At 38.6% G+C, this 20,494-nt stretch overlaps 4 non-coding genes and 40 pseudogenes across 4 annotated transcripts; all 44 read right to left on the reverse strand.

Moving 5' to 3' along the window:
* Window positions 1-222: 222 nt before the first annotated feature.
* On the reverse strand, window positions 223-342 carry LOC122339283 (annotated as a pseudogene).
* A 269-nt stretch (window positions 343-611) lies between these two features.
* LOC122339288 lies at window positions 612-736 on the reverse strand (annotated as a pseudogene).
* A 665-nt stretch (window positions 737-1,401) lies between these two features.
* Window positions 1,402-1,520, reverse strand: LOC122339272 (annotated as a pseudogene).
* A 1,425-nt stretch (window positions 1,521-2,945) lies between these two features.
* LOC122339267 lies at window positions 2,946-3,066 on the reverse strand (annotated as a pseudogene).
* Window positions 3,067-3,342: 276 nt separating this feature from the next.
* Window positions 3,343-3,461, reverse strand: LOC122339259 (annotated as a pseudogene).
* A 274-nt stretch (window positions 3,462-3,735) lies between these two features.
* Window positions 3,736-3,854, reverse strand: LOC122339251 (annotated as a pseudogene).
* Window positions 3,855-4,129: 275 nt separating this feature from the next.
* On the reverse strand, window positions 4,130-4,245 carry LOC122339290 (annotated as a pseudogene).
* Window positions 4,246-4,516: 271 nt separating this feature from the next.
* Window positions 4,517-4,635, reverse strand: LOC122339309 (annotated as a pseudogene).
* Window positions 4,636-4,909: 274 nt separating this feature from the next.
* Window positions 4,910-5,028, reverse strand: LOC122339260 (annotated as a pseudogene).
* Window positions 5,029-5,302: 274 nt separating this feature from the next.
* Window positions 5,303-5,421, reverse strand: LOC122339275 (annotated as a pseudogene).
* A 274-nt stretch (window positions 5,422-5,695) lies between these two features.
* Window positions 5,696-5,814, reverse strand: LOC122339242 (annotated as a pseudogene).
* A 273-nt stretch (window positions 5,815-6,087) lies between these two features.
* LOC122339256 lies at window positions 6,088-6,209 on the reverse strand (annotated as a pseudogene).
* Window positions 6,210-6,484: 275 nt separating this feature from the next.
* Window positions 6,485-6,603, reverse strand: LOC122339310 (annotated as a pseudogene).
* Window positions 6,604-6,876: 273 nt separating this feature from the next.
* Window positions 6,877-6,995, reverse strand: LOC122339308 (annotated as a pseudogene).
* A 668-nt stretch (window positions 6,996-7,663) lies between these two features.
* Window positions 7,664-7,782, reverse strand: LOC122339241. The gene has a single exon (XR_006249940.1). It is a non-coding gene; the product is annotated as a 5S ribosomal RNA (ribosomal RNA).
* Window positions 7,783-8,057: 275 nt separating this feature from the next.
* On the reverse strand, window positions 8,058-8,176 carry LOC122339266 (annotated as a pseudogene).
* A 274-nt stretch (window positions 8,177-8,450) lies between these two features.
* On the reverse strand, window positions 8,451-8,569 carry LOC122339331 (annotated as a pseudogene).
* Window positions 8,570-8,845: 276 nt separating this feature from the next.
* LOC122339336 lies at window positions 8,846-8,964 on the reverse strand (annotated as a pseudogene).
* Window positions 8,965-9,241: 277 nt separating this feature from the next.
* LOC122339342 lies at window positions 9,242-9,360 on the reverse strand (annotated as a pseudogene).
* Window positions 9,361-9,635: 275 nt separating this feature from the next.
* On the reverse strand, window positions 9,636-9,754 carry LOC122339254 (annotated as a pseudogene).
* Window positions 9,755-10,028: 274 nt separating this feature from the next.
* On the reverse strand, window positions 10,029-10,147 carry LOC122339343 (annotated as a pseudogene).
* Window positions 10,148-10,423: 276 nt separating this feature from the next.
* LOC122339255 lies at window positions 10,424-10,542 on the reverse strand (annotated as a pseudogene).
* Window positions 10,543-10,817: 275 nt separating this feature from the next.
* Window positions 10,818-10,936, reverse strand: LOC122339243 (annotated as a pseudogene).
* A 275-nt stretch (window positions 10,937-11,211) lies between these two features.
* On the reverse strand, window positions 11,212-11,330 carry LOC122339340. Its single transcript, XR_006249945.1, has one exon. It is a non-coding gene; the product is annotated as a 5S ribosomal RNA (ribosomal RNA).
* Window positions 11,331-11,605: 275 nt separating this feature from the next.
* Window positions 11,606-11,726, reverse strand: LOC122339265 (annotated as a pseudogene).
* A 275-nt stretch (window positions 11,727-12,001) lies between these two features.
* LOC122339314 lies at window positions 12,002-12,120 on the reverse strand (annotated as a pseudogene).
* A 276-nt stretch (window positions 12,121-12,396) lies between these two features.
* LOC122339345 lies at window positions 12,397-12,515 on the reverse strand (annotated as a pseudogene).
* A 275-nt stretch (window positions 12,516-12,790) lies between these two features.
* On the reverse strand, window positions 12,791-12,914 carry LOC122339287 (annotated as a pseudogene).
* Window positions 12,915-13,187: 273 nt separating this feature from the next.
* On the reverse strand, window positions 13,188-13,306 carry LOC122339311 (annotated as a pseudogene).
* A 657-nt stretch (window positions 13,307-13,963) lies between these two features.
* On the reverse strand, window positions 13,964-14,082 carry LOC122339326 (annotated as a pseudogene).
* A 273-nt stretch (window positions 14,083-14,355) lies between these two features.
* Window positions 14,356-14,474, reverse strand: LOC122339263 (annotated as a pseudogene).
* A 276-nt stretch (window positions 14,475-14,750) lies between these two features.
* Window positions 14,751-14,869, reverse strand: LOC122339334 (annotated as a pseudogene).
* Window positions 14,870-15,145: 276 nt separating this feature from the next.
* Window positions 15,146-15,264, reverse strand: LOC122339249 (annotated as a pseudogene).
* Window positions 15,265-15,539: 275 nt separating this feature from the next.
* LOC122339278 lies at window positions 15,540-15,658 on the reverse strand (annotated as a pseudogene).
* A 274-nt stretch (window positions 15,659-15,932) lies between these two features.
* Window positions 15,933-16,051, reverse strand: LOC122339322 (annotated as a pseudogene).
* A 275-nt stretch (window positions 16,052-16,326) lies between these two features.
* LOC122339324 lies at window positions 16,327-16,445 on the reverse strand (annotated as a pseudogene).
* A 273-nt stretch (window positions 16,446-16,718) lies between these two features.
* Window positions 16,719-16,837, reverse strand: LOC122339244 (annotated as a pseudogene).
* A 273-nt stretch (window positions 16,838-17,110) lies between these two features.
* Window positions 17,111-17,229, reverse strand: LOC122339337 (annotated as a pseudogene).
* A 272-nt stretch (window positions 17,230-17,501) lies between these two features.
* On the reverse strand, window positions 17,502-17,620 carry LOC122339332 (annotated as a pseudogene).
* Window positions 17,621-17,893: 273 nt separating this feature from the next.
* Window positions 17,894-18,012, reverse strand: LOC122339305. The gene has a single exon (XR_006249942.1). It is a non-coding gene; the product is annotated as a 5S ribosomal RNA (ribosomal RNA).
* A 272-nt stretch (window positions 18,013-18,284) lies between these two features.
* LOC122339271 lies at window positions 18,285-18,403 on the reverse strand (annotated as a pseudogene).
* A 275-nt stretch (window positions 18,404-18,678) lies between these two features.
* LOC122339282 lies at window positions 18,679-18,797 on the reverse strand (annotated as a pseudogene).
* Window positions 18,798-19,073: 276 nt separating this feature from the next.
* On the reverse strand, window positions 19,074-19,182 carry LOC122339295 (annotated as a pseudogene).
* A 276-nt stretch (window positions 19,183-19,458) lies between these two features.
* Window positions 19,459-19,577, reverse strand: LOC122339316. Its single transcript, XR_006249943.1, has one exon. It is a non-coding gene; the product is annotated as a 5S ribosomal RNA (ribosomal RNA).
* Between the last annotated feature and the right edge of the window lie 917 nt (window positions 19,578-20,494).

The following is a 20,494-nucleotide window of genomic DNA, read 5'->3' on the forward strand; positions in this document are numbered from 1 at the left end:
GCCATTATACTAGATAAGTAATGAATGAAATACAAAAAATACTTCAAAATGAGCTATTAAAGATAAGAGCATTAGTTAAGTAGTTAAACACAGTCAAACTCTGTTTAAAGAACAGCTACTTTAAAGGCAATTGAATTAAATAAGCAGTAAGGGAAAGCAAAGAGCTGTCAAACTTTTGCCACACTAAGGGCCAGTGTATTAGATAAGTAGTGAAAAACTCAAAACTTACAGCACCTGGTATTCCTAGGCAGTCTCCCATCCAAGTACTATTTAGGCCCAGTTCTGCTTAGCTTCTGAGATCAGACGAAGATCAGGCGTGAACAGGGTGGTATGGCCGTGAAGCTTAAAGCTGCTGCAAAAGCTCCCCTATTTAAGGTGAGGCACTATGCCATTATACTAGATAAGTAATGAATGAAATACAAAAATACTTCAAAATGAGCTACATTAAAGATAAGAGCATTAGTTAAGTAAAGTTAAAAACAGTCAAACTCTGTTTTAAGAACAGCTACTTAAAGGCAATTGAATTAAATAAGCAGTAAGGGAAAGCAAAGAGCTGGTCAAATTTTGCCACACTAAGGGCCAGTGTATTAGATAAGTAGTGAAAAACTCAAAACTTGCAGCACTCCTGGTATTCCTAGGCAGTCTCCCATCCAAGTACTAACTAGGGCCCAGCTCTGCTTAGCTTCTGAGATCAGACGAGATCAGGCGTAGGGAACAGGGTGGTATGGCCGTAAGCTAAAGCTGCTGCAAAAGCCCCTTATTTAAGGTGAGGCACACTATGCCATTATACTAGATAAGTAATGAAATGAAATACAAAAAAATACTTCCAAAATGAGCTACATTAAAGATAAGAGCATTAGTTAAGTAGTTAAAAACAGTCAAACTTCTGTTTAAAGAACAGCTACTTTAAAGGCAATTGAATTAAATAAGCAGGCGGGAAAGCAAAGAGCTGGTCAAACTTGGCCACACTAAGGGCCAGTGTATTAGATAAGTAGTGAAAAAACTCAAAACTTACAGCACCTGGTATTCCTAGCAGTCTCCCCATCCAAGTACTAACTAGGCCCAACTCTGCTTACTTCTGAGATCAGACGAGATCAGGCGTGAACAGGGTAGTATGGTCGTGAAGCTAAAAGCTTGCTGCAAAGCCCCCTATTTTAAGGTGAGGCACACTGGGTGCCATTATACTAGATAAGTAATGAATGAAATACAAAAATACTTCAAAATGAGCTACATTAAAGATAAGAGCATTAGTTAAGTAGTTAAACAGCCAAATCCTCTGTTTAAAGAACAGCTACTTTTTAAAGGCAATTGAATTAAATAAGCAGTAAGGGAAAGCAAAGAGCTGGTCAAACTTTGGCCACACTAAGGGCCAGTGTATTAGATAAGTAGTGAAAAACTCAAAACTTACAGCACCTGGTATTCCTAGGCAGTCTCCCATCCAAGTACCAATTAGGCCCAATCCTGCTGAGCTTCTGAGATCAGACGAGATCAGGCGTGAACAGGGTGGTATGGCCAGAAGCGAAAGCTGCTGCAAAAAGCCTATTTTAAGGTGAGGCACACTAAGTGCCATTATACGATAAGTAATGAATGAAATACAAAAATACCAAAATGAGCTACATTAAAGATAAGAGCATTAGTTAAGTAGTTAAAAACAGTCAAACTCTGCTTAAAGAACAGCTACTTTAAAGGCAATTGAATTAAATAAGCAGTAAGGGAAAGCAAAGAGCTGGTCAAACTTGGCCACACTAAGGGCCAGTGTATTAGATAGAAAACTCAAAACTTACAGCACCTCGTATTCCTAGGCAGTCTCCCCATCCGTATAACTAGGCTCAACTCTGCTTAGCTTCTGAGATCAGGACGAAGATCAGGCGTGAACAGGTGGGATGGCCGTAAGCCAAGCTGCGGCAAAAAGCCCCCTTATTTTAAGGTGAGGCATACTAAGTGCCATTATACTAGATAAGTAATGAATGAAATACAAAAATACTTCAAAATGAGCTACATTAAAGATAAGAGCATTAGTTAAGTAGTTAAAACAAATAAACTTGCTTAAAGAACAGCTACTTTAAAGGGCAATTGAATTAAATAAGCAGTAAGGGAAAGCAAAGAGCTGATCAACTTTTGGCCACACTAAGGGCCTGTGTATAAGATAAGTAGTGAAAAACTCAAAACTTACAGCACCTGGTATTCTAGAAGTCTCCCATCCAAGTACTAAATAGGCCCAACTCTGCTAGCTTCTGAGATCAGACGAGATCAGGCGTGAACAGGGTAGTGTCCCAGAAGCTAAAGCTGCTGCAAAGCCCTATTTAAGGTGAGGCACACTAAGTGCCATTATACTAGATGTAAGTAGTGAATGAAATACAAAAAAATACTTCAAAATGAGCTACATTAAAGATAAGAGCATTAGTTAAGTAGTTAAAAACAGTCAAACTTCTGTTTAAAGAACAGCTACTTAAAAAACAATTGAATTAAATAAGCAGTAAGGGAAAGCAAAGAGTTGGTCAAACTTTGGCCACACTAAGGGCCAGTGTATTAGATAAGTAGAAAAACTCAAAACTTACTACACCTGGTATTCCTAGGCAGTCTCCCATCCAAGTACTAACTAGGCCCAACTCTGCTTAGCTTAGATCAGACGAGATCAGGCGTGGAACAGGGTGGGGATGGCCGTAAGCCAAAAGCTGCTGCAAAAAGCCCCTATTTAAGGTGAGGCACAATAAGGTGCCATTATACTAGATAAGTAATGAATGAAATACAAAAAAATACTTCAAAATGAGCTACATTAAAGATAAGAGCATTAGTTAAGTAGTTAAAAACAGTAAAACTCTGTTTAAGGAACAGCTACTTTAAAGGCAATTGAATTAAATAAGCAGTAAGGGAAAGCAGAGAGCTGGTCAAACTTTGGCCACACTAAGGGCCAGTGTATTAGATAAGTGGTGAAAAAACTGAAAAACTTACAGCACCTGGTATTCCTAGGCAGTCTCCCATCCAAGTACTAACTCAGGCCCAACTCTGCTAAGCTTCTGAGATCAGACGAGATCAGGGCGTGAACAGGGTGGGATGGCCGTAAGCTTTAAAGCTGCTGCAAAAGCCCCTATTTTAAGGTGAGGTACACTAAATGCCATTATACTAGATAAGTAATGAATGAAATACAAAAAAATACTTCAAAATGAGCTACATTAAAGATAAGAGCATTAGTTAAGTAGTTAAAAACAGTCAAACTCTGTTTAAAGAACAGCTACTTTAAAGGCAATTGAATTAAATAAGCAGTAAGGGAAAGCAAAGAGCTGGTCAACCTTTGGCCACACTAAGGGCCAGTGTATTAGATAAGTAGTGAAAAAACTCAAAAACTTACAGCACCTGGTATTCCTAGGCAGTCTCCCATCCAAGTACTAACTAGGCCCAACTCTGCTTAGCTTCTGAGATCAGACGAGATCAGGCGTGAACAGGGTAGTATGGCCGTAAGCGAAAGCTGCTGCAAAATGCCCCCTATTTTAAGGTGAGGCACACTAAGTGCTTTTATACTAGATACGTAATGAATGAAATACAAAAAAATACTTCAAAATGAGCTACATTAAAGATAAGAGCATTAGTTAAGTAGTTAAAAACAGTCAAAGTCTGTTTAAAGAACAGCTACTTTAAAGGCAATTGAATTAAATAAGCAGTAAGGGAAAGCAAAGAGCTGGTCAAACTTTGGCCACACTAAGGGCCAGTGTATTAGATAAGTAGTGAAAAACTCAAAACTTACAGCACCTGGTATTCCTAGGCAGTCTCCCATTTAAGTACTAACTAGGCCCAACTCTGCTTAGCTTCTGAGATCAGACGAGTTCAGGCATGAACAGGGTGGGATGGCCGTAAGCGAAAGCTGCTGCAAAAAGCCCCTATTTTAAGGTGAGGCACACTAAGTGCCATTATACTAGATAAGTAATGAATGAAATACAAAAAATACTTCAAAATGAGCTACATTAAAGATAAGAGCATTAGTTAAGTAGTGAAAAACAGTCAAACTCTGTTTAAAGAACAGCTACTTTAAAGGCAATTGAATTAAATAAGCAGTAAGGGAAAGCAAAGAGCTGGTCAAACTTTGGCCACACTAAGGGCCAGTGTATTAGATAAGTAGTGAAAAACTCAAAACTTAACGCACCTGGTATTCCTAGGCAGTCTCCCATCCAAGTACTAACTAGGCCCAACTCTGCTTAGCTTCTGAGATCAGACAAGATCAGGCGTGAACAGGGTGGTATGGCCGTGTGAAAGCTGCTGCAAAAGCCCCTATTTTAAGGTGAGGCACACTAAGTGCCATTATACTAGATAAGTAATGAATGAAATACAAAAAAATACTTCAAAATGAGCTACATTAAAGATAAGAGCATTAGTTAAGTAGTTAAAAACAGTCAAACTCTGTGTAAAGAACAGCTACTTTAAAGGCAATTGAATTAAATAAGCAGTAAGGGAAAGCAAAGAGCTGGTCAAACTCTGGCCACACTAAGGGCCAGTGTATTAGATAAGTAGTGAAAAACTCAACAACTTACAGCACCTGGTATTCCTAGGCAGTCTCCCATCCAAGTACTAACTAGGCCCAACTCTGCTTAGCTTCTGAGATCAGACAAGATCAGGCGTGAACAGGGTGGTATGGCCGTAAGCTTAAAGCTGCTGCAAAAAGCCCCTATTTTAAGGTGAGGCACACTAAGTGCCATTATACTAGATAAGTAATGAATGAAATACAAAAAAATACTTCAAAATGAGCTACATTAAAGATAAGAGCATTAGTTAAGTAGTTAAAAACAGTCAAACTCTGTTTAAAGAACAGCTACTTTAAAGGCAATTGAATTAAATAAGCAGTAAGGGAAAGCAAAGAGCTGGTCAAACTTTGGCCACACTAAGGGCCAGTGTATTAGATAAGTAGTGAAAAACTCAAAACTTACAGCACCTGGTATTCCTAGGCAGTCTCCCATCCAAGTACTAACTAGGCCCAACTCTGCTTAGCTTCTGAGATCAGACGAGATCAGGCGTGAACAGGGTGGTATGGCCGTGGCGTAAAGCTGCTGCAAAAAGCCCCTATTTTAAGGTGAGGCACACTAAGTGCCATTATACTAGATGAGTAATGAATGAAATACAAAATATACTTCAAAATGAGCTACATTAAAGAAAAGAGCATTAGTTAAGTAGTTAAAAACAGTCAAACTATCTTTAAAGAACAGCTACTTTAAAGGCAATTGAATTAAATAAGCAGTAAGGGAAAGCAAAGAGCTGGTCAAACTTTGGCCACACTAAGGGCCAGTGTATTAGATAAGTAGTGAAAAAACTCAAAAACTTACAGCACCTGGTATTCCTAGGCAGTCTCCCATCCAAGTTCTAACTAGGCCCAACTCTGCTTAGCTTCTGAGATCAGACGAGATCAGGCGTGAACAGGGTAGGACGGCCGTAAGCAAAAGCTGCTGCAAAAAGCCCCCTATTTTAAGGTGAGGCACACTAAGTGCCATTATACTAGATAAGTAATGAATGAAATACAAAAATATACTTCAAAATGAGCTACATTAAAGATAAGAGCATTAGTTAAGTAGTTAAAAACAGTCAAACTCTGTTTAAATAACAGCTACTTTAAAGGCAATTGAATTAAATAAGCAGTAAGGGAAAGCAAAGAGCTGGTCAAACTTTGGCCACACTAAGGGCCAGTGTATTAGATAAGTAGTGAAAAACTCAAAACTTACAGCACCTGGTATTCCTAGGCAGTCTCCCATCCAAGTACTAACTAGGCCCAACTCTGCTTAGCTTCTGAGATCAGACGAGATCAGGCGTGAACAGGGTGGTATGGCCGTGGCTAAAACTGCTGCAAAAAGCCCCTATTTTAAGGTGAGGCACACTAAAGTGCCATTATACTAGATAAGTAATGAATGAAATACAAAAGTATACTTCAAAATGAGCTACATTAAAGATAAGAGCATTAGTTAAGTAGTTAAAACCAGTCAAACTCTGTTTAAAGAACAGCTACTTTAAAGGCAATTAAATTAAATAAGCAGTAAGGGAAAGCAAAGAGCTGGTCAAACTTTGGCCACACTAAGGGCCAGTGTATTAGATAAGTAGTGAAAAACTCAAAACTTACAGCACCTGGTATTCCTAGGCAGTCTCCCATCCAAGTACTAACTAGGCCCAACTCTGCTTAGCTTCTGAGATCAGACGAGATCAGGCGTGAACAGGGTGGTGGTATGTCCGTAAGCGAAAGCTGCTGCAAAAAGCCCCCTATTTTAAGGTGAGGCACAGTAAGTGCCATTATACTAAATAAGTAATGAAAAATACAAAAAAAATACTTCAAAATGAGCTATATTAAAGATAAGAGCATTAGTTAAGTAGTTAAAAACAGTCAAACTCTGTGTAAAGAACAGCTACTTTAAAGGCAATTGAATTAAATAAGCAGTAAGGGAAAGCAAAGAGCTGGTCAAACTCTGGCCACACTAAGGGCCAGTGTATTAGATAAGTAGTGAAAAAACTCAACAACTTACAGCACCTGGTATTCCTAGGCAGTCTCCCATCCAAGTACTAACTAGGCCCAACTCTGCTTAGCTTCTGAGATCAGACAAGATCAGGCGTGAACAGGGTGGTATGGCCGTAAGCGAAAGCTGCTGCAAAAGCCCCTATTTTAAGGTGAGGCACACTAAGTGCCATTATACTAGATAAGTAATGAATGAAATACAAAAAATACTTCAAAATGAGCTACATTAAAGATAAGAGCATTAGTTAAGTAGTTAAAAACAGTCAAACTCTGTTTAAAGAACAGCTACTTTAAAGGCAATTGAATTAAATAAGCAGTAAGGGAAAGCAAAGAGCTGGTCAAACTTTGGCCACACTAAGGGCCAGTGTATTAGATAAGTAGTGAAAAAACTCAAAAACTTACAGCACCTGGTATTCCTAGGCAGTCTCCCATCCAAGTACTAACTAGGCCCAACTCTGCTTAGCTTCTGAGATCAGACGAGATCAGGCGTGAACAGGGTGGTATGGCCGTGAGCGAAAGCTGCTGCAAAAAGCCCCCTATTTTAAGGTGAGGCACACTAAGTGCCATTATACTAGATAAGTAATGAATGAAATACAAAATATACTTCAAAATGAGCTACATTAAAGAAAAGAGCATTAGTTAAGTAGTTAAAAACAGTCAAACTATCTTTAAAGAACAGCTACTTTAAAGGCAATTGAATTAAATAAGCAGTAAGGGAAAGCAAAGAGCTGGTCAAACTTTGGCCACACTAAGGGCCAGTGTATTAGATAAGTAGTGAAAAAACTCAAAACTTACAGCACCTGGTATTCCTAGGCAGTCTCCCATCCAAGTTCTAACTAGGCCCAACTCTGCTTAGCTTCTGAGATCAGACGAGATCAGGCGTGAACAGGGTAGGACGGCCGTGCAGCGAAAGCTGCTGCAAAAAGCCCCTATTTTAAGGTGAGGCACACTAAGTGCCATTATACTAGATAAGTAATGAATGAAATACAAAAAAATACTTCAAAATGAGCTACATTAAAGATAAGAGCATTAGTTAAGTAGTTAAAAACAGTCAAACTCTGTTTAAAGAACAGCTACTTTAAAGGCAATTGAATTAAATAAGCAGTAAGGGAAAGCAAAGAGCTGGTCAAACTTTGGCCACACTAAGGGCCAGTGTATTAGATAAGTAGTGAAAAAACTCAAAACTTACAGCACCTGGTATTCCTAGGCAGTCTCCCATCCAAGTACTAACTAGGCCCAACTCTGCTTAGCTTCTGAGATCAGACGAGATCAGGCGTGAACAGGGTGGTATGGCCGTAAGCGAAAACTGCTGCAAAAAGCCCCCTATTTTAAGGTGAGGCACACTAAGTGCCATTATACTAGATAAGTAATGAATGAAATACAAAAGTATACTTCAAAATGAGCTACATTAAAGATAAGAGCATTAGTTAAGTAGTTAAAACCAGTCAAACTCTGTTTAAAGAACAGCTACTTTAAAGGCAATTAAATTAAATAAGCAGTAAGGAAAGCAAAGAGCTGGTCAAACTTTGGCCACACTAAGGGCCAGTGTATTAGATAAGTAGTGAAAAAACTCAAAAACTTACAGCACCTGGTATTCCTAGGCAGTCTCCCATCCAAGTACTAACTAGGCCCAACTCTGCTTAGCTTCTGAGATCAGACGAGATCAGGCGTGAACAGGGTGGTATGTCCGTAGCGAAAGCTGCTGCAAAAAGCCCCCTATTTTAAGGTGAGGCACAGTAAGTGCCATTATACTAAATAAGTAATGAAAAATACAAAAAAAATACTTCAAAATGAGCTATATTAAAGATAAGAGCATTAGTTAAGTAGTTAAAAACAGTCAAACTATCTTTAAAGAACAGCTACTTTAAAAGCAATTGAATTAAATAAGCAGTAAGGGAAAGCAAAGAGCTGGTCAAACTTTGGCCACACTAAGGGCCAGTGTATTAGATAAGTAGTGAAAAAACTCAAAAACTTACAGCACCTGGTATTCCTAGGCAGTCTCCCATCCAAGTACTAACTAGGCCCAACTCTGCTTAGCTTCTGAGATCAGACGAGACCAGGCGTGAACAGGGTGGGATGACCGTAAGCAAAAGCTGCTGCAAAAAGCCCCCTATTTTAAGGTGAGGCACACTAAGTGCCATTATACTAGATAAGTAATGAATGAAATACAAAAATATACTTCAAAATGAGCTACATTAAAGATAAGAGCATTAGTTAAGTAGTTAAAAACAGTCAAACTCTGTTTAAAGAACAGCTACTTTAAAGGCAATTGAATTAAATAAGCAGTAAGGGAAAGCAAAGAGCTGGTCAAACTTTGGCCACACTAAGGGCCAGTGTATTAGATAAGTAGTGAAAAAACTCAAAAACTAACAGCACCTGGTATTCCTAGGCAGTCTCCCATCCAAGTACTAACTAGGCCCAACTCTGCTTAGCTTCCGAGATCAGACGAGATCAGGTGTGAACAGGGTGGTATGTCCGTAAGCAAAAGCTGCTGCAAAAAGCCCCCTATTTTAAGGTGAGGCACAGTAAGTGCCATTATACTAAATAAGTAATGAATGAAATACAAAAAAAATACTTCAAAATGAGCTACATTAAAGATAAGAGCATTAGTTAAGTAGTTAAAAACAGTCAAACTCTGTTTAAAGAACAGCTACTTTAAAGGCAATTGAATTAATAAAACAGTAAGGGAAAGCAAAGAGCTGGTCAAACTTTGGCCAAACTAAGGGCCAGTGTATTAGATAAGTAGTGAAAAAACTCAAAAACTTACAGCACCTGGTATTCCTAGGCAGTCTCCCATCCAAGTACTAACTAGGCCCAACTCTGCTTAGCTTCTGAGATCAAACTAGATCAGGCGTGAACAGGGTGGTATGGCCGAAAGCGAAAGCTGCTGCAAAAAAAACCCTATTTTAAGGTGAGGCATACTAAGTGCCATTATACTAGATAAGTAATGAATGAAATACAAAAAAATACTTCAAAATGAGCTACATTAAAGATAAGAGCATTAGTTAAGTAGTTAAAAACAGTCAAACTCTGTTTAAAGAACAGCTACTTTAAAGGCAATTGAATTAAATAAGCAGTAAGGGAAAGCAAAGAGCTGGTCAAACTTTGGCCAAACTAAGGGCCAGTGTATTAGATAAGTAGTGAAAAACTCAAAAACTTACAGCACCTGGTATTCCTAGGCAGCCTCCCATCCAAGTAGTAACTAGGCCCAACTCTGCTTAGCTTCTGAGATCAGACGAGATCAGGCGTGAACAGGGTGGGATGGCCATAAGCAAAAGCTGCTGCAAAAGCCCCTATTTTAAGGTGAGGCACACTAAGTGCCATTATACTAGATAAGTAATGAATGAAATACAAAAAAAATACTTCAAAATGAGCTACATTAAAGATAAGAGCATTAGTTAAGTAGTTAAAAACAGTCAAACTCTGTTTAAAGAACAGCTACTTTAAAGGCAATTGAATTAATAAAACAGTAAGGGAAAGCAAAGAGCTGGTCAAACTTTGGCCAAACTAAGGGCCAGTGTATTAGATAAGTAGTGAAAAAACTCAAAACTTACAGCACCTGGTATTCCTAGGCAGTCTCCCATCCAAGTACTAACTAGGCCCAACTCTGCTTAGCTTCTGAGATCAAACTAGATCAGGCGTGAACAGGGTGGTATGGCCGAAAGCGAAAGCTGCTGCAAAAAAAACCCTATTTTAAGGTGAGGCATACTAAGTGCCATTATACTAGATAAGTAATGAATGAAATACAAAAAAATACTTCAAAATGAGCTACATTAAAGATAAGAGCATTAGTTAAGTAGTTAAAAACAGTCAAACTCTGTTTAAAGAACAGCTACTTTAAAGGCAATTGAATTAAATAAGCAGTAAGGGAAAGCAAAGAGCTGGTCAAACTTTGGCCAAACTAAGGGCCAGTGTATTAGATAAGTAGTGAAAAAACTCAAAAACTTACAGCACCTGGTATTCCTAGGCAGCCTCCCATCCAAGTAGTAACTAGGCCCAACTCTGCTTAGCTTCTGAGATCAGACGAGATCAGGCGTGAACAGGGTGGGATGGCCATAAGCGAAAGCTGCTGCAAAAAGCCCCCTATTTTAAGGTGAGGCACACTAAGTGCCATTATACTAGATAAGTAATGAATGAAATACAAAAAATACTTCAAAATGAGCTACATTAAAGATAAGAGCATTAGTTAAGTAGTTAAAAACAGTCAAACTCTGTTTAAAGAACAGCTACTTTAAAGGCAATTGAATTAAATAAGCAGTAAGGGAAAGCAAAGAGCTGGTCAAACTTTGGCCACACTAAGGGCCAGTGTATTAGATAAGTAGTGAAAAAACTCAAAAACTTACAGCACCTGGTATTCCTAGGCAGTCTCCCATCCAAGTACTAACTAGGCCCAACTCTGCTTAGCTTCTGAGATCAGACGAGATCAGGCGTGAACAGGGTGGTATGGCCGTGGCTAAAGCTGCTGCAAAAAGCCCCCTATTTTAAGGTGAGGCACACTAAGTGCCATTATACTAGATAAGTAATGAATGAAATACAAAAAAATACTTCAAAATGAGCTACATTAAAGATAAGAGCATTAGTTAAGTAGTTAAAAACAGTCAAACTCTGTTTAAAGAACAGCTACTTTAAAGGCAATTGAATTAAATAAGCAGTAAGGGAAAGCAAAGAGCTGGTCAAACTTTGGCCACACTAAGGGCCAGTGTATTAGATAAGTAGTGAAAAAACTCAAAAACTTACAGCACCTGGTATTCCTAGGCAGTCTCCCATCCAAGTACTAACTAGGCCCAACTCTGCTTAGCTTCTGAGATCAGACGAGATCAGGCGTGAACAGGGTGGTATGGCCATAAGCGAAAGCTGCTGCAAAAAGCCCCCTATTTTAAGGTGAGGCACACTAAGTGCCATTATACTAGATAAGTAATGAATGAAATACAAAAAATACTTCAAAATGAGCTACATTAAAGATAAGGGCATTAGTTAAGTAGTTAAAAACAGTCAAACTCTGTTTAAAGAACAGCTACTTTAAAGGCAATTGAATTAAATAAGCAGTAAGGGAAAGCAAAGAGCTGGTCAAACTTTGGCCACACTAAGGGCCAGTGTATTAGATAAGTAGTGAAAAAACTCAAAAACTTACAGCACCTGGTATTCCTAGGCAGTCTCCCATCCAAGTACTAACTAGGCCCAACTCTGCTTAGCTTCTGAGATCAGACGAGATCAGGCGTGAACAGGGTGGTATCCGTCCGTAAGCTAAAGCTGTTGCAAAAAGCCCCTATTTTAAGGTGAGGCACACTAAGTGCCATTATACTAGATACGTAATGAATGAAATACAAAAAAATACTTCAAAATGAGCTACATTAAAGATAAGATCATTAGTTAAGTAGTTAAAAACAGTCAAAGTCTGTTTAAAGAACAGCTACTTTAAAGGCAATTGAATTAAATAAGCAGTAAGGGAAAGCAAAGAGCTGGTCAAACTTTGGCCACACTAAGGGCCAGTGTATTAGATTAGTAGTGAAAAAACTCAAAAACTTACAGCACCTGGTATTCCTAGGCAGTCTCCCATCCAAGTACTAACTAGGCCCAACTCTGCTTAGCTTCTGAGATCAGACGAGATCAGGGGTGAACAGGGTGGGATGGCCGTAAGCGAAAGCTGCTGCAAAAAGCCCCCTATTTTAAGGTGAGGCACACTAAGTGCCATTATACTAGATAAGTAATGAATGAAATACACAAAAATACTTCAAAATGAGCTACATTAAAGATAAGAGCATTAGTTAAGTAGTTAAAAACAGTCAAACTCTGTTTAAAGAACAGCTACTTTAAAGGCAATTGAATTAAATAAGCAGTAAGGGAAAGCAAAGAGCTGGTCAAACTTTGGCCACACTAAGGGCCAGTGTACTAGATTAGTAGTGAAAAAACTCAAAAACTTACAGCACCTGGTATTGCTACGCAGTCTCCCATCCAAGTACTAACTAGGCCCAACTCTGCTTAGCTTCTGAGATCAGACGAGATCAGGCGTGAAAAGGGTGGTATGGCCGTAAGCTAAAGCTGCTGCAAAAAGCCCCTATTTTAAGGTGAGGCACACTAAGTGCCATTATACTAGATAAGTAATGAATGAAATACAAAAATAATACTTTAAAATGAGCTACATTAAAGATAAGAGCATTAGTTAAGTAGTTAAAAACAGTCAAACTCTGTTTAAAGAACAGCTACTTTAAAAACAATTGAATTAAATAAGCAGTAAGGGAAAGCAAAGAGCTGGTCAAACTTTGGCCACACTAAGGGCCAGTGTATTAGATAAGTAGTGAAAAAACTCAAAACTTACAGCACCTGGTATTCCTAGGCAGTCTCCCATCCAAGTACTAACTAGGCCCAACTCTGCTTAGCTTCTGAGATCAGACGAGATCAGGCGATCAGTGAACAGGGTGGTATGGCCGTGGCGAAAGCTGCTGCAAAAGCCCCTATTTTAAGGTGAGGCACACTAAGTGCCATTATACTAGATAAGTAATGAATGAAATACAAAAAAATACTTTCAAAATGAGCTACATTAAAGATAAGAGCATTAGTTAAGTAGTTAAAAACAGTCAAACTCTGTTTAAAGAACAGCTACTTTAAAGGCAATTGAATTAAATAAGCAGTAAGGGAAAGCAAAGAGCTGGTCAAACTTTGGCCACACTAAGGGCCAGTGTATTAGATAAGTAGTGAAAAACTCAAAAACTTACAGCACCTGGTATTCCTAGGCAGTCTCCCATCCAAGTACTAACTAGGCCCAACTCTGCTTAGCTTCTGAGATCAGACAAGATCAGGCGTGAACAGGGTGGTATGGCCGTAAGCTAAAGCTGCTGCAAAAGCCCCTATTTTAAGGTGAGGCACACTAAAGTGCCATTATACTAGATAAGTAATGAATGAAATACAAAAATTCTTCAAAATGAGCTACATTAAAGATAAGAGCATTAGTTAAGTAGTTAAAAACAGTCAAACTCTGTTTAAAGAACAGCTACTTTAAAGGCAATTGAATTAAATAAGCAGTAAGGGAAAGCAAAGAGCTGGTCAAACTTTGGCCACACTAAGGGCCGGTGTATTAGATAAGTAGTGAAAAACTCAAAAAACTTACAGCACCTGGTATTCCTAGGCAGTCTCCCATCCAAGTGCTAACTAGGCCCAACTCTGCTTAGCTTCTGAGATCAGACGTGAACAGGGTGGTATGGCCATAAGCTAAAGCTGCTGCAAAAAGCCCCCTATTTTAAGGTGAGGCACACTAAGTGCCATTATACTGGATAAGTAATGAATGAAATACAAAAAATACTTCAAAATGAGCTACATTAAAGATAAGAGCATTAGTTAAGTAGTTAAAAACAGTCAAACTCTGTTTAAAGAACAGCTACTTTAAAGGCAATTGAATTAAATAAGCAGTAAGGGAAAGCAAAGAGCTGGTCAAACTTTGGCCACACTAAGGGCCAGTGTATTAGATAAGTAGTGAAAAAACTCAAAAACTTACAGCACCTGGTATTCCTAGGCAGTCTCCCATCCAAGTACTAACTAGGCCCAACTCTGCTTAGCTTCTGAGATCAGACGAGATCAGGCGTGAACAGGGTGGTATGGCCGTGTGCTAAAGCTGCTGCAAAAAGCCCCTATTTTAAGGTGAGGCACACTAAGTGCCATTATACTAGATAAGTAATGAATGAAATACAAAAAATACTTCAAAATGAGCTACATTAAAGATAAGAGCATTAGTTAAGTAGTTAAAAACAGTCAAACTCTGTTTAAAGAACAGCTACTTTAAAGGCAATTGAATTAAATAAGCAGTAAGGGAAAGCAAAGAGCTGGTCAAACTTTGGCCACACTAAGGGCCAGTGTATTAGATAAGTAGTGAAAAACTCAAAAACTTACAGCACCTGGTATTCCTAGGCAGTCTCCCATCCAAGTACTAACTAGGCCAAACTCTGCTTAGCTTCTGAGATCAGACGAGATCAGGCGTGAACAGGGTGGTATGGCCGTAGCCGTAACGCTGCTGCAAAAAGCCCCTATTTTAAGGTGAAGCACACTAAGTGCCATTATACTAGATAAGTAATGAATGAAATACAAAAAAATACTTCAAAATGAGCTACATTAAAGATAAGAGCATTAGTTAAGTAGTTAAAAACAGTCAAACTCTGTTTAAAGAACAGCTACTTTAAAGGCAATTGAATTAAATAAGCAGTAAGGGAAAGCAAAGAGCTGGTCAAACTTTGGCCACACTAAGGGCCAGTGTATTAGGTAAGTAGTGAAAAAACTCAAAAACTTACAGCACCTGGTATTCCTAGGCAGTCTCTCATCCAAGTACTAAATAGGCCCAACTCTGCTTAGCTTCTGAGATCAGACGAGATCAGGCGTGAACAGGGTGGTATGGCCGTAAGCAAAAGCTGCTGCAAAAAGCCCCCTATTTTAAGGTGAGGCACACTAAGTGCCATTATACTAGATAAGTAATGAATGAAATACAAAAAAATACTTCAAAATGAGCTACATTAAAGATAAGAGCATTAGTTAAGTAGTTAAAAACAGTCAAACTCTGTTTAAAGAACAGCTACTTTAAAGGCAATTGAATTAAATAAGCAGTAAGGGAAAGCAAAGAGCTGGTCAAACTTTGGCCACACTAAGGGCCAGTGTATTAGATAAGTAGTGAAAAAACTCAAAAACCTACAGCACCTGATATTTCAAGGCAGTCTCCCATCCAAGTACTAACTAGGCCCAACTCTGCTTAGCTCCTGAGATCAGACGAGATCAGGCGTGAACAGGGTGGTATGGCCGTAAGCGAAAGTTGCTGCAAAAAGCCCCCTATTTTAAGGTGAGGCACACTAAGTGCCATTATACTAGATAAGTAATGAATGAAATACAAAAAAATACTTCAAAATGAGCTACATTAAAGATAAGAGCATTTGTTAAGTAGTTAAAAACAGTCAAACTCTGTTTAAAGAACAGCTACTTTAAAGGCAATTGAATTAAATAAGCAGTAAGGGAAAGCAAAGAGCTGGTCAAACTTTGGCCACACTAAGGGCCAGTGTATTAGATAAGTAGTGAAAAACTCAAAAGCCTACAGCACCTGGTATTCCTAGGCAGTCTCCCATTCAAATACTAACTAGGCCCAACTCTGCTTAGCTTCTGAGATCAGACGAGATCAGGCGTGAACAGGGTGGGATGGCCGTGAAGCGAAAGCTGCTGCAAAAAGCCCCTATTTTAAGTTGAGGCACACTAAGTGCCATTATACTAGATAAGTAATGAATGAAATACAAAAAATACTTCAAAATGAGCTACATTAAAGATAAGAGCATTAGTTAAGTAGTTAAAAACAGTCAAACTCTGTTTAAAGAACAGCTACTTTAAAGGCAATTGAATTAAATAAGCAGTAAGGGAAAGCAAAGAGCTGGTCAAACTTTGGCCACACTAAGGGCCAGTGTATTAGATAAGTAGTGAAAAAACTCAAAACTTACAGCACCTGGTATTCCTAGGCAGTCTACCATCCAAGTACTAACTAGGCCCAACTCTGCTTAGCTTCTGAGATCAGACGAGATCAGGCGTGAACAGGGTGGGATGGCCGTAAGCTAAAGCTGCTGCAAAAAGCCCCCTATTTTAAGGTGAGGCACACTAAGTGCCATTATACTAGATAAGTAATGAATGAAATACAAAAAATACTTCAAAATGAGCTACATTAAAGATAAGAGCATTAGTTAAGTAGTTAAAAACAGTCAAACTCTGTTTAAAGAACAGCTACTTTAAAGGCAATTGAATTAAATAAGCAGTAAGGGAAAGCAAAGAGCTGGTCAAACTTTGGCCACACTAAGGGCCAGTGTATTAGATAAGTAGTGAAAAAACTCAAAAACTTACAGCACCTGGTATTCCTAGGCAGTCTCCCATCCAAGTACTAACTAGGCCCAACTCTGCTAAGCTTCTGAGATCAGACGAGATCAGGCGTGAACAGGGTGGGATGGCCGTAAGTGTAAAGCTGCTGCAAAAGCCCCTATTTTAAGGTGAGGCACACTAAGTGCCATTATACTAGATAAGTAATGAATGAAATACAAAAAAATACTTCAAAATGAGCTACATTAAAGATAAGAGCATTAGTTAAGTAGTTAAAAACAGTCAAACTCTGTTTAAAGAACAGCTACTTTAAAGGCAATTGAATTAAATAAGCAGTAAGGCAAAGCAAAGAGCTGGTCAAACTTTGGCCACACTAAGGGCCAGTGTATTAGATAAGTAGTGAAAAACTCAAAACTTACAGCACCTGGTATTCCTAGGCAGTCTCCCTTCCAAGTACTAACTAGGCCCAACTCTGCTTAGCTTCTGAGATCAGACGAGATCAGGCGTGAACAGGGTGGTATGGCCGTGTGCTAAAGCTGCTGCAAAAAGCCCCTATTTTAAGGTGAGGCACACTAAAGTGCCATTATACTAGATAAGTAATGAATGAAATACAAAAATACTTCAAAATGAGCTACATTAAAGATAAGAGCATTAGTTAAGTAGTTAAAAACAGTCAAACTCTGTTTAAAGAACAGCTACTTTAAAGGCAATTGAATTAAATAAGCAGTAAGGGAAAGCAAAGAGCTGGTCAAACTTTGGCCACACTAAGGGCCAGTGTATTAGATAAGTAGTGAAAAAACTCAAAACTTACAGCACCTGGTATTCCTAGGCAGTCTCCCATCCAAGTAATAACTAGGCCCAACTCTGCTTAGCTTCTGAGATCAGACGAGATCAGGCGTGAACAGGGTGGGATGGCCGTAAGCTAAAGCTGCTGCAAAAAGCCCCTATTTTAAGGTGAGGCACACTAAGTGCCATTATACTAGATAAGTAATGAATGAAATACAAAAAATACTTCAAAATGAGCTACATTAAAGATAAGAGCATTAGTTAAGTAGTTAAAAACAGTCAAACTCTGTTTAAAGAACAGCTACTTTAAAGGCAATTGAATTAAATAAGCAGTAAGGGAAAGCAAAGAGCTGGTCAAACTTTGGCCACACTAAGGGCCAGTGTATTAGATAAGTAGTGAAAAACTCAAAACTTACAGCACCTGGTATTCCTAGGCAGTCTCCCATCCAAGTACTAACTAGGCCCAACTCTGCTTAGCTTCTGAGATCAGACGACATCAGGCGTGAACAGGGTGGTATGGCCGTAAGCGAAAGCTGCTGCAAAAAGCCCCTATTTTAAGGTGAGGCACACTAAGTGCCATTATACTAGATAAGTAATGAATGAAATACAAAAAATACTTCAAAATGAGCTACATTAAAGATAAGAGCATTAGTTAAGTAGTTAAAAACAGTCAAACTCTGTTTAAAGAACAGCTACTTTAAAGGCAATTGAATTAAATAAGCAGTAAGGGAAAGCAAAGAGCTGGTCAAACTTTGGCCACACTAAGGGCCAGTGTATTAGATAAGTAGTGAAAAACTCAAAAACTTACAGCACCTGGTATTCCTAGGCAGTCTCCCATCCAAGTACTAACTAGGCCCAACTCTGCTTAGCTTCTGAGATCAGACGAGATCAGGCGTGAACAGGGTGGTATGGCCGTAAGCGAAAGCTGCTGCAAAAGCCCCTATTTTAAGGTGAGGCACACTAAGTGCCATTATACTAGATAAGTAATGAATGAAATACAAAAAAATACTTCAAAATGAGCTACATTAAAGATAAGAGCATTAGTTAAGTAGTTAAAAACAGTCAAACTCTGTTTAAAGAACAGCTACTTTAAAGGCAATTGAATTAAATAAGCAGTAAGGGAAAGCAAAGAGCTGGTCAAACTTTGGCCACACTAAGGGCCAGTGTATTAGATAAGTAGTGAAAAACTCAAAACTTACAGCACCTGGTATTCCTAGGCAGTCTCCCTTCCAAGTACTAACTAGGCCCAACTCTGCTTAGCTTCTGAGATCAGACGAGATCAGGCGTGAACAGGGTGGTATGGCCGTAAGCTTAAAGCTGCTGCAAAAAGCCCCTATTTTAAGGTGAGGCACACTAAGTGCCATTATACTAGATAAGTAATGAATGAAATACAAAAAAATACTTCAAAATGAGCTACATTAAAGATAAGAGCATTAGTTAAGTAGTTAAAAACAGTCAAACTCTGTTTAAAGAACAGCTACTTTAAAGGCAATTGAATTAAATAAGCAGTAAGGGAAAGCAAAGAGCTGGTCAAACTTTGGCCACACTAAGGGCCAGTGTATTAGATAAGTAGTGAAAAACTCAAAAACTTACAGCACCTGGTATTCCTAGGCAGTCTCCCATCCAAGTACTAACTAGGCCCAACTCTGCTTAGCTTCTGAGATCAGACGAGATCAGGCGTGAACAGGGTGGGATGGCCGTAAGCGAAAGCTGCTGCAAAAAGCCCCCTATTTTAAGGTGAGGCACACTAAGTGCCATTATACTAGATAAGTAATGAATGAAATACAAAAAAATACTTCAAAATGAGCTACATTAAAGATAAGAGCATTAGTTAAGTAGTTAAAAACAGTCAAACTCTGTTTAAAGAACAGCTACTTTAAAGGCAATTGAATTAAATAAGCAGTAAGGGAAAGCAAAGAGCTGGTCAAACTTTGGCCACACTAAGGGCCAGTGTATTAGATAAGTAGTGAAAAAACTCAAAAACTTACAGCACCTGGTATTCCTAGGCAGTCTCCCATCCAAGTACTAACTAGGCCCAACTCTGCTTAGCTTCTGAGATCAGACGTGAACAGGGTGGGATGGCCGTAAGCGAAAGCTGCTGCAAAAAGCCCCCTATTTTAAGGTGAGGCACACTAAGTGCCATTATACTAGATAAGTAATGAATGAAATACAAAAAAATACTTCAAAATGAGCTACATTAAAGATAAGAGCATTAGTTAAGTAGTTAAAAACAGTCAAACTCTGTTTAAAGAACAGCTACTTTAAAGGCAATTGAATTAAATAAGCAGTAAGGGAAAGCAAAGAGCTGGTCAAACTTTGGCCACACTAAGGGCCAGTGTATTAGATAAGTAGTGAAAAAACTCAAAAACTTACAGCACCTGGTATTCCTAGGCAGTCTCCCATCCAAGTACTAACTAGGCCCAACTCTGCTTAGCTTCTGAGATCAGACGAGATCAGGCGTGAACAGGGTGGTATGGCCGTAAGCGAAAAGCTGCTGCAAAAAGCCCCTATTTTAAGGTGAGGCACACTAAGTGCCATTATACTAGATAAGTAATGAATGAAATACAAAAAAATACTTCAAAATGAGCTACATTAAAGATAAGAGCATTAGTTAAGTAGTTAAAAACAGTCAAACTCTGTTTAAAGAACAGCTACTTTAAAGGCAATTGAATTAAATAAGCAGTAAGGGAAAGCAAAGAGCTGGTCAAACTTTGGCCACACTAAGGGCCAGTGTATTAGATAAGTAGTGAAAAACTCAAAACTTACAGCACCTGGTATTCCTAGGCAGTCTCCCATCCAAGTACTAACTAGGCCCAACCCTGCTTAGCTTCTGAGATCAGACGAGATCAGGCGTGAATTTTTTTTTTTTTATTATTTTTTTACACAAACGATACAAACTACAATAAACCACCTGAAGGGGGAAACCTTTTACATGGGGAGTACACCTTTGTAAAATTAAACATAAAATTAACATACATAGGTTCCGACATCCGACTCTTTTAAAACATACATAAAATCAACTGTCGTCATCAGGCATCTTCCAGTCAAATTCTTCAAAGATCTTATATACATCATAAGTAAAAATGTGATAAAAGTCATTGAGTTTTCCCAAGTTCTTGTAGTAACAATACAAATATTTCAGATAGTTTTCAGCTTTTTTCTTCAATATTCTTTCAATATCCAAGACAGATTTCTCTCTTTTGCCACCACCCTTCTCTCCCATATTGCTCCTTTCATTAGCATGACAAGAAGATTAATGATTTTGCTATTTTTACACTCCTTATATTCACCCAACATTACAATTTTATTCCATTCTGATTCGTCTTCATAGTGCTCTCCTTTCAAAAGTTCAAACAGTCTTTTGCATTTAGTTTTTAAAATGTCCAGTTCTTTGCAATATAA

The sequence above is a fragment of the Puntigrus tetrazona genome, unplaced genomic scaffold (assembly GCF_018831695.1).
Source record: "Puntigrus tetrazona isolate hp1 unplaced genomic scaffold, ASM1883169v1 S000000993, whole genome shotgun sequence".
NCBI lineage: Eukaryota > Metazoa > Chordata > Actinopteri > Cypriniformes > Cyprinidae > Puntigrus > Puntigrus tetrazona.